Below are 13634 nucleotides of genomic sequence, written 5' to 3' on the forward strand. Positions count from 1 at the left end.
TAAAAAAGTGGTCGGAAAGTTACAGATAAAACGTGTGTGTGTGTGTGTGTGTGTGTGTGTGTGTGTGTGTGTGTATACAGTGTATCTCAAAATAGCTTTCAAATGAGTTTGGAAATTATATACTGATGACACTAATGTTAAATTACATGAGATTCTAGAATGAAACAACAGGCAATCATTTCATTTGCCAAAAACTTGAAACGAACATGTTTTGAAGGAAACTATATCGGACCAATAGCGTATATAACAGAATAAAAATCCACAGGGAAAGGGAATAAGTGATATGAAATGGAGTTACATATCTACCTTTATATTCTTTTCAACACAGTTGAGAACAGGTTAAGATTGATCGTTATTGCTAAGTGAACATCCATCCAACAAGCAGAACGTTTTGAGGTCACAAAATATCATTTAGTATTTCAGTCAATGACTTGCAAGTCTGAATGGGATGTATGCTTATTAACTTTGTGCAGAAATAAAAGATGAAATGATAGAAGAAAGTCACTCATTTATTCATCTGATAACTTTTTATGGGTCAAGTGCTCTATGCCAGGCACAGTTATAGACACCAGGAATTCACTGAGAGAAGTCATTCCAGTTATAAAAATATGAAATTATCAGGGAAATAATAATTTAAAAATTTTAATAACAATTGTAATCTGTGATAAAGAAGAAGAATGGGTGTTCTAGGAGGGGGGGTGTAATGAGGAGGGTACCCTATGGCGACGGAGGAGAGAATCCCATAGGAAGTACCGTGAGAGGTGACACTTGGAGGATAATAGAGGGGGGACAGGTGAGGAGGGCAGGTATATCATGCAGAACAAACAGCGAATGTCAAGGCCCTGAAGCAGGAATGAGACGGATGCATCTGAAGCCTTGAAACCTTAGCGCGACTGGAGGCTAATGAGTGAGGTGCATCCCTTTGGCATAAAGGGTGAGTAGATGGCCTTGTTTAGCCTTTAAATTTACGGTTTGTTGCTCTATTTGAAATTTCTATTTAAAAAAAAATTTTATACATCAGGTTCTCATTGGTTATCCATTTTATACATATTAGTGTATATATGTCAATCCCAATCTCCCAATTCATCCCACCCCCACCCCCACCATTTTCCCCCCTTGGTGTACATATGCTTGTCCTCTACATCTGTGTCTCAATTTCTGCCTGGCAAACCGGTTCATCTGTACCATTTTTCTAGGTTCCACATACATGCGTTAATATATGATAGTTGTTTTTCTCTTTCTGTCTTACTTCACTCTGTATGACAGTCTCTAGATCCATCCATGTTTCAACAAATGACCAAATTTCGTTCCTTTTTATGGCCGAGTAATATTCCATTGTATATATGTACCACATCTTCTTTATCCATTTGTCTGTTGATGGGCATTTAGGTTGCTTCCATGACCTGGCTACTGTAAACAGTGCTGCAATGAACATTGGGGTGCATGTGTCTTTTTGAATTATGGTTTTCTCTGGGTATATGCCCAGTAGTGGGATTGCTGGGTCATATTGTAATTCTATTTTTAGTTTTTTAAGGAACCTCCATACTGTTCTCCATAGTGGCTGTATCAATTGACATTCCCACCAACAGTGCAAGAGGGTTCCCTTTTCTCTGCAGCATTTGTTATTTGTAGATTTTCTGATGCTGCCCATTCTAACTGCTGTGAGCTGATACCTCACTGTAGTTTTGATTTGCATTTCTCTAATAAGTAGTGATGTTGAGCAGCTTTTCATGTGCTTCTTGGCCATCTGTATGTCTTCTTTGGAGAAATGTCTATTTAGGTCTTCTGCCCATTTTTGGATTGGGTTGTTTGTTTTTTTAATATTGAGCTGCATGAGCTGTTTATATATTTTGGAGATTAATCCTTTGCCCATTGATTCATTTGCAAATATTTTCTCCCGATCTGAGGGTTGTCTTTTCGCCTTGTTTGTAGTTTCCTTTGTTGTGCAAAAGCTTTCAAGTTTCATTAGGTCCCATTTGTTTATTTTTGTTTTTATTTCCATTACTCTAGGAGGTGCATCAAGAAAGATCTTGCTGTGATTCATGTCAAAGAGTGTTCCTCCTATGTTTTCCACTAAGAGTTTTATAGTGTCCAGTATTACATTTAGGTCTGTAATCCACTTTGACTTTATTTTTGTGTATGGTGTTAGGGAGTGTTCTAATTTCATTCTTTTACATGTAGCTGTCCAGTTTTCCCAGCACCACTTATTGAAGAGACTGTCTTTTCTCCATTGTATATCCTTGCCTCCTTTGTCATAGATTAGCTGACCATAGGTGTGTGGGTTTATCTCTGGGCTTTCTATCCTGTTCCATTGATCTATATATCTGTTTTTGTGCCAGTACCATATTGTCTTGATTACTGTAGCTTTATAGTATAGTCCGAAGTCAGGAAGTCTGATTCCTCCAGCTCCACTTTTTTCCCTAAGGACTGCTTTGGCTATTTGGGGTCTTTTTTATCTCCATACAAATTTTAAGAATTTTTGTTCTAGTTCTGTAAAAAATGCCATTGGTAATTTCATAGGGATTGCATTGAATCTGTAGATTGCTTTGGGTAGTATAGTTATTTTCACAATATTGATTCTTCCAATCCAAGAACATGGTATATCACTCCATCTGTTGGTATCATCTTTAATTTCTTTCATCAGTGTCTTATAGTTTTCTTCATTCAGGTCTTTTGTCTGCCTAGGTAGGTTTATTCCTAGGTATTTTATTCTTTTTGTTGCAGTGGTGACTGAAAGTGTTTCCTTAATTTCTCTTTCAGAATTTTCATCATTAGTGTATACGAATGCAAGAGATTTCTGTGCATTAATTTTGTGTCCTGCAACTTTACCAAATTCATTGATTAGCTCTAGTAGTTTCCTGGTGGCATCTTTAGGATTTCCTATGTATAGTATCATGTCATCTGCAAGGAGTGATAGTTTTACTTCTTTTCTAATTTGTATTCTTTTTATTTATTTTTCTTCTCTGATTGCTGTGGCTAGGACTTCCAAAACTCTGTTGAATAACAGTGGCGAGAGAGGACATCCTTGACTTGTTCCTGGTCTTAAAGGAAATGCTTTCTGTTTTTCACCATTGAGAATGATGTTTGCTGTGGGTTTGTCATATACGGCCTTTATTATGTTGAGGTAGGTTCCCTCTATGCCCACTTTCTGGAGAGTTCTATCTAAATGAGTGTTGAATTTTGTCAAAAGCTTTTTCTGCATCCATTGAGATGATCTTACGGTTTTTCTGCTTCAATTTGTTAATATGGTGTATTACATTGATTGATTTGCGTATATTGAAGGATCCTTGCATCCCTGGGATAAATTCCACTTGTATGATCCTTTTAATGTGTTGTTGGATTCTGTTTGCTAGTATTTTGTTGAGGATTTTTGCATCTATATTTATGAGTTTTACTGGTCTGTAATTTTCTTTTTTTGTAGTATCTTTGTCTGGTTTTGCTATCAGGGTGATGGTGGCCTCATAGAATGAGTTTGGGAGTGTTCCTTCCTCTGCAGTTTTTTGGAAAAGTTTGAGAAGGATGGGTGTTAGCTCTTCTCTAAATGTTTGATAGAATTTACCTGTGAAGCCATCTGGTCCTGGACTGTTGTTTGTTGGAAGATTTTTAATCACAGTTTCAATTTCATTACTTGTGATTGGTATGATCATATTTTCTATTCCTTCCTGGTTCAGTCTTGGGAAGTTATACCTTTCTAAGAATTTGTCCATTTTTTCCAGGTTGTCCATTTTATTGGCATAGAGGTGCTTGTAGTAGTCTCTTAGGATGCTTTGTATTACTCTGGTGTCTGTTGTAACTTCTCCTTTTTCATTTCTAATTTTATTGATTAGAGTCCTCTTCCTCTTTTTCTTGATGAGTCTGGTTAATGGTTTATCAATTTTGTTTATCTTCTCAAAGAACCAGTTTTTAATTTTATTAAAATTTGCTATTGTTTTCTTTGTTTCTATTTCATTTATTTCTGCTCTGATCTTTATGATTTCTTTCCTTCTGGTAACTTTGGGTTTTGTTTGTTCTTCTTTCTCTAGTTCCTTTAGGTGTAAGGTTAGATTGTTTATTTGAGAATTTTGTTGTTTCTTGAGGTAGGATTGTATTGCTATATACTTCCCTCTTAGAACTGCTTTTGCTGCATCCCATAGGTTTTGGATTGTTGTGTTTTCATCGTCATTTGTCTCTAGGTATTTTTTGATTTCCTCTTTGATTTCTTCAGTGATCTCTTGGTTATTTAGTAACATAATGTTTAACCTCTATGTGTTTGTATTTTTTACATCTTTATCCCTGTATTTGATTTCTAATCTCATAGCGTTGTGGTCAGAAAAGATGCTTGATATGATTTCAATTTTCTTAAATTTCCTGAGGCTTGATTTATGAGCCAAGATGTGATCTATCCTGGAGAATGTTCCATGTGCCCTGGAGAAGAAAGTGTACTCAGCTGTTTTTGGATGGAATGTCCTATAAATATCAATTAAATCTATCTGGTCTATTGTGTCATTTAAAGATTGTGTTTCCTTATTAATTTTCTGTTTGGATGATCTGTCCATTGGTGTTAGTGAGGTGTTAAAGTCCCCCACTATTATTGTGTTACTGTCGACTTCCTCTTTTAGAGCTGGTAGCAGTTGCCTTATGTATTGAGGTGCTCCTATGTTCAGTGCATATATATTTATAATTGTTATATCTTCTTCTTGGATTGATCCCTGGATCATTATGTAGTGTCCTTCCTTGTCTCTCTTGTAACATTCTTTATCTTAAAGTCTATTTTATCTGATTTGAGAATTGCTACTCCAGCTTTCTTTTGATTTCCATTTGCATGGATTATCTTTTTCCATCCCCTCACTTGCAGCCTGTATGTGTCCCTAGGTCTGAAGTGGGTCTCTTGTAGACAGCATATAGATGAGTCTTGTTTTTGTATCCATTCAGCAAGCCTGTGTCTTTTGGTTGGAGCATTTAATCCATTCACGTTTAAGGTAATTATTGATATGTATGTTCCTATGAACATTTTATTAATTGTTTTGGGTTTGTTTTTGTAGGTCCTTTTCTTCTCTTCTGTTTCCCACTTAGAGAAGTTCCTTTAGCATTTGTTGTAGAGCTGGTTTTGTGGTGCTAAATTCTCTTAGCTTTTGCTTGTCTGTGAAACTTTTGATTTCTCCATCGAATCTGAATGAGATCCTTGCTGTGTAGAGTAATCCTGGTTGTAGGTTCTTCCCTTTCATCACTTAAAAATATGTAATGCCACTCCCTTCTGACTTGTAGAGTTTCTGCTGAGAAATCAGCTGTTAACCTTATGGGAGTTCCCTTGTATGTTATTTGTCATTTTTCCCTTGCTGCTTTCAATAATTTTTCTTTGTCTTTAATTTTGGCCAATTTGATTGCTATGTGTCTCAGCATCTTTCTCCTTGGGTTTATCCTGTATGGTACTCTCTGCGTTTCCCGGACTTGGGTCGCTATTTCCTTTCTCATGTTAGGGAAGTTTTCGACTATAATCTCTTCAAATATTTTCTCTGGTCCTTTCTGTCTCTCTTCTGCTTCTGGGATCCCTATAATGCGACTGTTGTTGCTTTTAATGCTGTCCCAGAGGTCTCTTAGGCTGTCTTCATTTCTTTTCATTCTTTTTTCTTTATTCTGTTCTGAGATGTGAATTACATCATTCTGTCTTCCAGGTCACTTATCCGGTCTTCTGCCTCAATTATTCTGCTATTGATTCCTTCTAGTTTATTTTTCATTTCAGTTATTGTATTGTTCATCTCTGTTTGTTTGTTCTTTAATTCTTCTAGATCTTTGTTAAACATTTCTTGCAGCTTCTCGATCTTTGCCTCCATTCTTTTCCTGAGGTCCTGGATCATCTTCACTATCATTATTCTGAATTCTTTTTCTGGAAGGTTGCCTATCTCCACTTCATATAGTTGTTTTTCTGGGGTTTTATCTTGTTCCTTCATCTGGTACATAGCCCTCCCCCTTTTCATCTTATCTCTCTTCCTATGAACGTGGTTTTAGTTCCACAGGTTGCAGGATTTTTGTTCTTCTTGCTTTTGCTGTCTGCCGTCTGAAATTTCTTTTTCGATAGAGCCAATTTTTAAGCTCGATATAATTCCAGAATTTTATATATTTATTATTTTCACATTATGTCATATTTGCTTATAGTATTTTTTATAATGAATGACTATTGAAAGTAAAGTTATATCACTCTTGACAACATTTAATGACATGAGGAGAAGCTATTGTTTTGGACATTTTAATTTGTAGTATCTGTGTGTCATCCAATTGTAGGTATTCTGTAAAGAGTTGTATACATGGGCTTGAACATAGAGGAGGGATCTAGGTAGAGAAACATTTGAGAGACATTAATCTATAATTGTATTTTAAATCATTTAAACACATAGGTTGCTTCAAGGAAAAAAAAGAGAGATTAGAAAACCAGAAGGTTTTGAACCAGGAGAGGGCAAAGAATGAAGTGAGTAAAACCAGATTCTAATGCTTAGGGAGAGAGTATGATCCTCCAAAGGAGATAGTGACTAGGAAAAAAAGTGGGAGAAAAACATAGTATTTTATCTAGAGGTGAGCATGTTTCAAGAAAGAGGGGATATTCAACATGGTTAAAACACATAAGAACTCCAGCAAAAGGAGGACTGACAGGCTCCATTGGCCTTCATGCCTTGGAGTTCAGGGTTGAGGCAAAATTTGGGCCAGGATATACTGAGGAGAGAGTGGGACAGATGGGAGGATATACAGAGTATATACGTGCAAATGCATTTCTTTTTCCTTTAAAATTTCTCTGTAAAAAGAAAGAAAGATTTGAGGGTGATGGAATCGTGTTGATGTAAGGAGACTGGATCAATGGAGGACAGTTTGAAGAAAAATAAGAAAGGTCCACTTTAGATGGTGAAGGGACATTTCTTCCCCTGCAATAGGAAAGAGGAAGGGTATGGTGAGTGCAAGCAGGTGTGTCGTGGGTCACCGAGGGACGTCTGCTGATGGCTTTGATTTGCTCTGTGTTTCAAACACTAGCTGGAATAAAGAACCAAACCATTTCAGAAGCTTCAGGAACTACAAATTCTTGTTGGAGTTTCAGTTTATAGAGCATCTATGTTTTTCTCATTTGTGCAAGGCAGTGTCATTTTATAGTTTCTTAACTAGGCCAAAGCTAAATAGTTCAATTCTCAGCCACTCTAGTTTTCTTGTTGAGGGGACAGAACTGTCTGCGGTCTTAGTAATTTCCCCGTTTCATGTGCTCTTCCTTTTCTCATGTCCCACTTACTAAACAAGCCTCTCACCTAGTAATGGAAGTATATGAATGTCCACATAGAGTACATCCTTCTGAGGAAAGCACTGAATAACACCTAGTGTTATCTGGTCTAAACTTTGTCCAATGGAGACTCCTAGGATTTCATGTAGCTTAGTCTAGATCTCCCTCGGCTCATGATGGGGTTACGTCCATAAAAATATTGTAAGTTAAAAATGCATTTAATACACCTAACCTACTGCACATCACAGCTTAGCCCAGCCTACCTTAAAAATGCTCAGAACACTTACACAAGTCCATAGTTGGGCAAAATCATCTGACACAAAGCCTATTTTATTATAAAGTGTTCAAAGTCTCATCCAATATATTGAATGCTCTACTAAAGTAAAGTGAGAAATTGCATTGTTGTCTGGGTACAGAATGGTCGTAAGTGCATTGGTCATTTACCCTCTTGATCTTGAGGCTGCCTGGGAGCTTCGGCATTGCCGCTCCCCAGCATCACGAGAGAGTATGTCTTGTACTGCCTGTCTCTAGACCTGGAAAAGATCAAAATTTGCAATATGGTTTCTATTGAATGCATGTAACTTCTGCAACACTGTAAAGTCAAAAAGTCTTAAGTCCAACTGTCTGTACGGTTCCACTTCCCAGGGGAATCTGAAGTGTGCCAGTAATCTGAAGATGACTATGAGATATTTTCCACACCATTAGGAGCTTTCCTTGGTAATATTGTGACTCAGAATTTCTTAAACTAGGGTCCCTATGACATGTGGATGGGCTTTAGGGGTTCAGGGAACCCTGAAATTTCATGAAAATTGCATGTACATTGACTTTTAGCAAATGGTTTTTTAGGAAAATTGATATTTTACGAAATGGTCCAGAGGCTGTTATATTATCAAAGGTGATGACCCCCAAATCACAAAAGACTACATACTCTGTTTTTCTGAGTATTTTTTAAAGGAACCTAAAAGTGACAAGTATCATAAAATTATCCTTGGAATTTACATTCTTCTCAGGGATAAATTGCTTATGGAAAATTAATTATCTAGAATCTGCATGATCTATTTCAGATTTTCAGCAAAAGTTCTTTTCTTTTTGATTGTATGACGTGTTCATACTACTAGTATAGTTTTTATTACATTAAAGTCAACAGCCATTCAACAAATATTTACAAAGCATCTCCTTTGCTAGGACTTAGGTATTGGGGATATAACAATGAATAAGGTGATCTGGAAATCATTTTTATCTTCCCAGAATATTAAAAAAGAATCTGTTGAAATAATATCATTTATTTATCCAGACCTCTGCAGGTGTCTGAGAGATCTGTAATTATTGTATTGAATTAAATTATTGAAACCAGAGCCAGAATTTTTCCTCTAAATGGAAAAACATATGCAATATAAGCTAGTGTAAATATAACAGCTTAATATGTCACATCCCAAATAGTATTTTAATGCTCAAAAGAGTTCAAAAGATTTGCTTTAAAATCGTGAGTGCATTTTAAACCAGATTAAGGAACACAAGATTTCTGATCAATATGAACATTTAAAAATAAACATTTATGTTTAAATAAAAAGAAAGTATTTACTATTGTCCTATTTATCAAATTGTTTCAGCAGGATCATTATAAATGCTCAAGTTAATGTTGGATTTTAACAATATTAAAAAGGTTTTCCCTGAATCATTTCTCGTATTGAATGCTGTAGCAATAGTATGTGAACTATGGAGAATAGAGCAATGTAACTGAAAGTTATAATTAAGCACTATCTCATTCATATAATCTCAATTCTCTATGCCTTACTCAGAAAGAAGGATGGAGGTCTTAGACTACTACATAGGGAATAAGAATTCTAATAGGAAAAAGCAAAAAGGAAATGTTTTTCTAGAACTTGATAGCACCAACAGCGTTTGTATATTTCTTCCTTGTTTCTTTCTCGAATGTTGAATGCAGTAGTGATGGTGAGACTGTCTTAGTTTGAGATTTATTTCTTGAGACTGTCTTAATTTCTCCTTACCTGGGAGAAACCAGAAGGCCAAAGGAGTAACTAGGAAAATAAAGCAATGGAAAGTGCCTTAGGTCAATGTGGTCAGTAAGACTATTCTCCAGAGAGACCACACCCACTCATTGTTGCCATGGAAACATATACTTCCTTGCTCTGTTCCTGTTGGATGTGGATACATTGATTGCTTTGGCCAGTGGAATATTAGCAGACATGACTCAGCAAAGCCTTGAAATCTGTCTACACTTTGGGGATTGTTTTCTGGCATCTCTGCTATTGCTGAGAGAATCATTTTCTTTGAGCTAGCACACTTTTGTCAGAAAGAGGAGACAAACCTAGCCGAGCCAGACCACCCAGCCAAATCCAGCCTAAACCAGCCAAGCCTCAGTTGACCTCATTTCCTTGGCTTAAATAAATGTCTGTTATTATGCCTTGCTAAGGTTTTTGTGGCTGTTTGTTATGCATCATTATTATGGCATACAAAATCAGTAAATACAAGAATATAGTTTACTAATATAGTAAACTCCAAAGAATGGAGCTCAGGGAATACCAAAAGGGCCAATTGTTTAGTGTTTTTGTTTTTCTAAATAAGCAAGTAAATCCCGTGGGACCCAATAGCGGGACCCAGTTGCCTAGTTGAAAAGGTAGGAGGTAAGAAAACAAATTTCCAAATCTTAAAGGGAATAGTAATAACCTGGGCGATTGGAATAACATGCACAATCCCAGGCCTCTCGTTTCAAGACTCTTGATTTAGTGTGTCTGAGGTGGAGCACAGATAATCTGATTTTAACAATAATCCCAAGTCAAAATGAGGCAGGTAGCCCAGAGATCACCAAGAAACACGAATTTCAAGATTTAAGTTCTAAGTTCTTTTAATCAGGGTGTGATTTTCCCTGCAATATTCCCTCGGGAACTTGGTACAAACAAGATGCTCTGGGTTTCAGGGATCCATGATCCTGGTTCCAGTCACATTTCTTATGATGGACAAACAACTACTCTGTGAAGTTCTGAGATATCATGCCATATCATAAAAGGGAACTATAAGAAATCATTTATGTCCCCAAGAAAGTGAATATTCAGTGAGTAGTATAAGAGGGTGGTGAAAAACATAACTTTTGGAAGGAAAGGACAATAATGTAGTCATTCAGACAGAGGAAAAATCAATTTTTCCAATATCTTAATAACATTAGTAACAATGATAGCAAATGCATATAGCATATTTAGTTTATATGTATGATGTCTTTTCATCCTCTCAGCCCTGCCCCCCTGCCATACAAAAAAAAACCAGCAACAACAAAATCCTTTGGGGTAGATCTTACTTTTACTTGGATTTTCTACATGAGGAAACTGAGACTACAGTGGTGTAACTCACCCATGTTCACATAGCTAAAGTGAAGTAAAGCTGGTATTTGAACATTGGGTCCACCTCTACCAATGTTGGTCCTATCCACAACACTATAGCATCCCTTACCTATGAGGAAGAACTCTCAAGTCAAAGCCAGGCGGCTTTCTACCTTAACTGGAAGCATGATGCCTTGAGGGAGTAGAAACGGTCCCTATGTGAAGATTGAAGGAATGCATACAACTCCGCACGGATACAAAGACTACATTTTTTTTTTTTTTTTTGCGGTACGCGGGCCTCTCACTGTTGTGGCCTCTACCATTGTGGAGCACAGGTTTCGGACGCGCAGGCTCAGAGGCCATGGCTCACGGGCACAGCCGCTCTGCGGCATGTGGGATCTTCCCGGACCGGGACACGAACCCGCGTCGCCTGCATCGGTAGGCGGACTCTCAACCACTGCGCCACCAGGGAAGCCCCAAAGACTACAATCTGTAAGAGTCGTGTCTGTCTCAGAGATGCTACTATAAATTTAGTTGTCAAGCTACATGTAAGCATTTTGACATATAGTTTAAATATAATGGGTAATTGCTTATTTGCAAGGCTAAGCACCTCAAAACATTCAAGTATGGCTTTTTTTTCTGAAGTGGTTTATAAAACAGCCATGATTCATATTTTAAATCCCTGCACTAAAACTGTTGGATGATTTGGTCTTTTATGCCCCTTGTGGTGAAAGTGTGATCTGCCAGGCTGAGCATGGCTGGTTGAGGCATCACAGCAGATCTATCTGGCCAAATCCTAGTGGACAGATCAAAAATGATTTTGTCAGAGACTATTTTACGTGGTGAAAATCTCATAAATTTCGTAGAACAAAGACAATTTACAACTGAATGAGAGAGACACCAGATATATGTGCTGAAAGAGAAATCTGAAAAGGAAAGTTGTAACAAGGGCAAGCAGGTGACAAGTGATGGATATGTATATATATTTTTAGTTGATTGATTAATTTATTGGCTGCGCTGGGTCTTCGTTGCTGCTCGTGGGCTTTCTCTAGTCGCGGCGAGCGGGGGCTACTCTTCGTTGTGGCGCGTGGGCTACTCATTGAGGTGGCTTCTCTTGTTGCAGAGCATGGGCTCTAGGTGCACAGGCTTCAGTAGTTGTGGCACACGGGCTCAGTAGTTGTGGCTCACAGGCTCTAGCGCGCAGGCTCAGTAGTTGCGGCGCATGGGCTTAGTTGCTCTGTGGCATGTGGGATCTTCCTGCACCAAGGCTCGAACCCATGTCTCCTGCACTGGCAGACGTATTCTTAACCACTGTGCCACCAGGGAAAACCAACAAGTGATGGATATTTTCAAAAGAACTGTTGTATATTCTCTCTTTCAGTGTCTGCAGACTTGGTTGCTACAAGTCCTGTTGATAAGCAGTTTTGCCCCATGATCTTAAAAGATCACCACAGATATCCAGGTAAATAAGAACATTTCTGTAGTATTTGATAATTGCATGCTGCTTTGTAAAATATTTTGAAGACAAAGTGTGTTGCAAATTCTAAAGTTTGGTTGGCTAATTTCTCATGTCACTAAACATTTAGATTTTGCACAAGTTTTACTTTTCATTAGGAGGCGTATTCAGAAGTGTGTGATATGTGGCAGCAAATAACATGTCTCTCAAAAACATGATATATCGTTACTGCATTCTTAGAATATAAACTCATTTTAAGACATAAACTCTCTAAAAATGCATTTATTTTGAGCTATATTTTAATCCAGGGCTCCTTCTGTGCTAAATCTATTTTCTCAGTCTTTTTAATGCTTAGAATTAAGAACCTAAACTCAGTAGTGTGCTGGTGAATGTTTAAAAACTGGCTCTGTGTGGGTGCTGACTTGTCATGCTTACCAGTTTCTGTGGTGTAAATGCTCCCACCATGGTTGATTTCAAGCTACCAAAGTGCCGCGACTGGCTTGCAAAATTCCTGGATATCTAACAATCGGCCCTCTACAGCAGATGCCAGTTGGTTCCAGCATCCCACTGGGAAACTCCAGAAATGTCATCAACTTTTAGCAGGTTTTTCTTGGATTTACATATAAAGAATAATCTATGGCAATAACAAAAGTTTGTTTCCAGAAGCTCGTGTTCTCTTTGACCATTTGTACAATCAAACGAGGAACTGATTTTATATTAAGAAAGTCTGGTACTGGAATGGATATTTTAATGCAGTGGATCCATGGGTAGATTTTTCTTTTAATAAAAGTCATTATAAACCTAACACTAAGAGGACAACAGATCAGAGATAATCCATGTGTGAGAAGTTATTCAGTTATTGGGTAGAAATGTCTAATTAATGTTTAATGAATGTGCATTGTTTATTTAGGTTGTTACCATTTGTACTAGTAAAAGTAATGAGTCAGTAAACATCCTGGAAAAAACTTACTGTTAAGCTACTTGATGACATAAGATTATTTCCATATAATAGCGACATATCTCGGAGATATTGTAGGTTCCGTTCCGGACCACCACAGTAAAGCGGGTCACATGAATTTATTGATTTCCCAGTGCATATAAAACTTAGGTTTGCACTATACTATCGTCTATTCAGGGTGCAATAGCATTTTGTCTAAAAACCCAATATCTAACTAAAAAAATACTTTACTGCTGAAAAATGCTAACTATCATCTGAGCCACTAATGAGTCATAATCTTGTTGCTGGTGGAGAGTCTTGCCGCAGTGTTGATGGCTGCTGATTGATCAGGTAGTTACTAAAGGTTGGGGTATCTGTGGCCATTTCTTAAACTAAAACAACAATGAAGTGTCCCACATTGATTGACTGGTCCTTTCACTCGAACACTTAGAGACCATTGTAGTATTGTTAATTGGCTTGATTTCAGTATTGTGTGTATCAGGGAATGGGGGGCCCAAGGAAAGGGAGAGAGGTGGGGGAACGGCTGGTAGGTGGAGCAGTCAGAACACACAAAACATTTCTCAATTAAGTTCACCATCTTATATGGGCACAGTTCATGGTGCCCCAAAATAGTTATAATAGTAACATCAAAGGTCACTGATCACAGATCAC

Source organism: Phocoena sinus, chromosome 9 (assembly GCF_008692025.1).
Source record: "Phocoena sinus isolate mPhoSin1 chromosome 9, mPhoSin1.pri, whole genome shotgun sequence".
NCBI lineage: Eukaryota > Metazoa > Chordata > Mammalia > Artiodactyla > Phocoenidae > Phocoena > Phocoena sinus.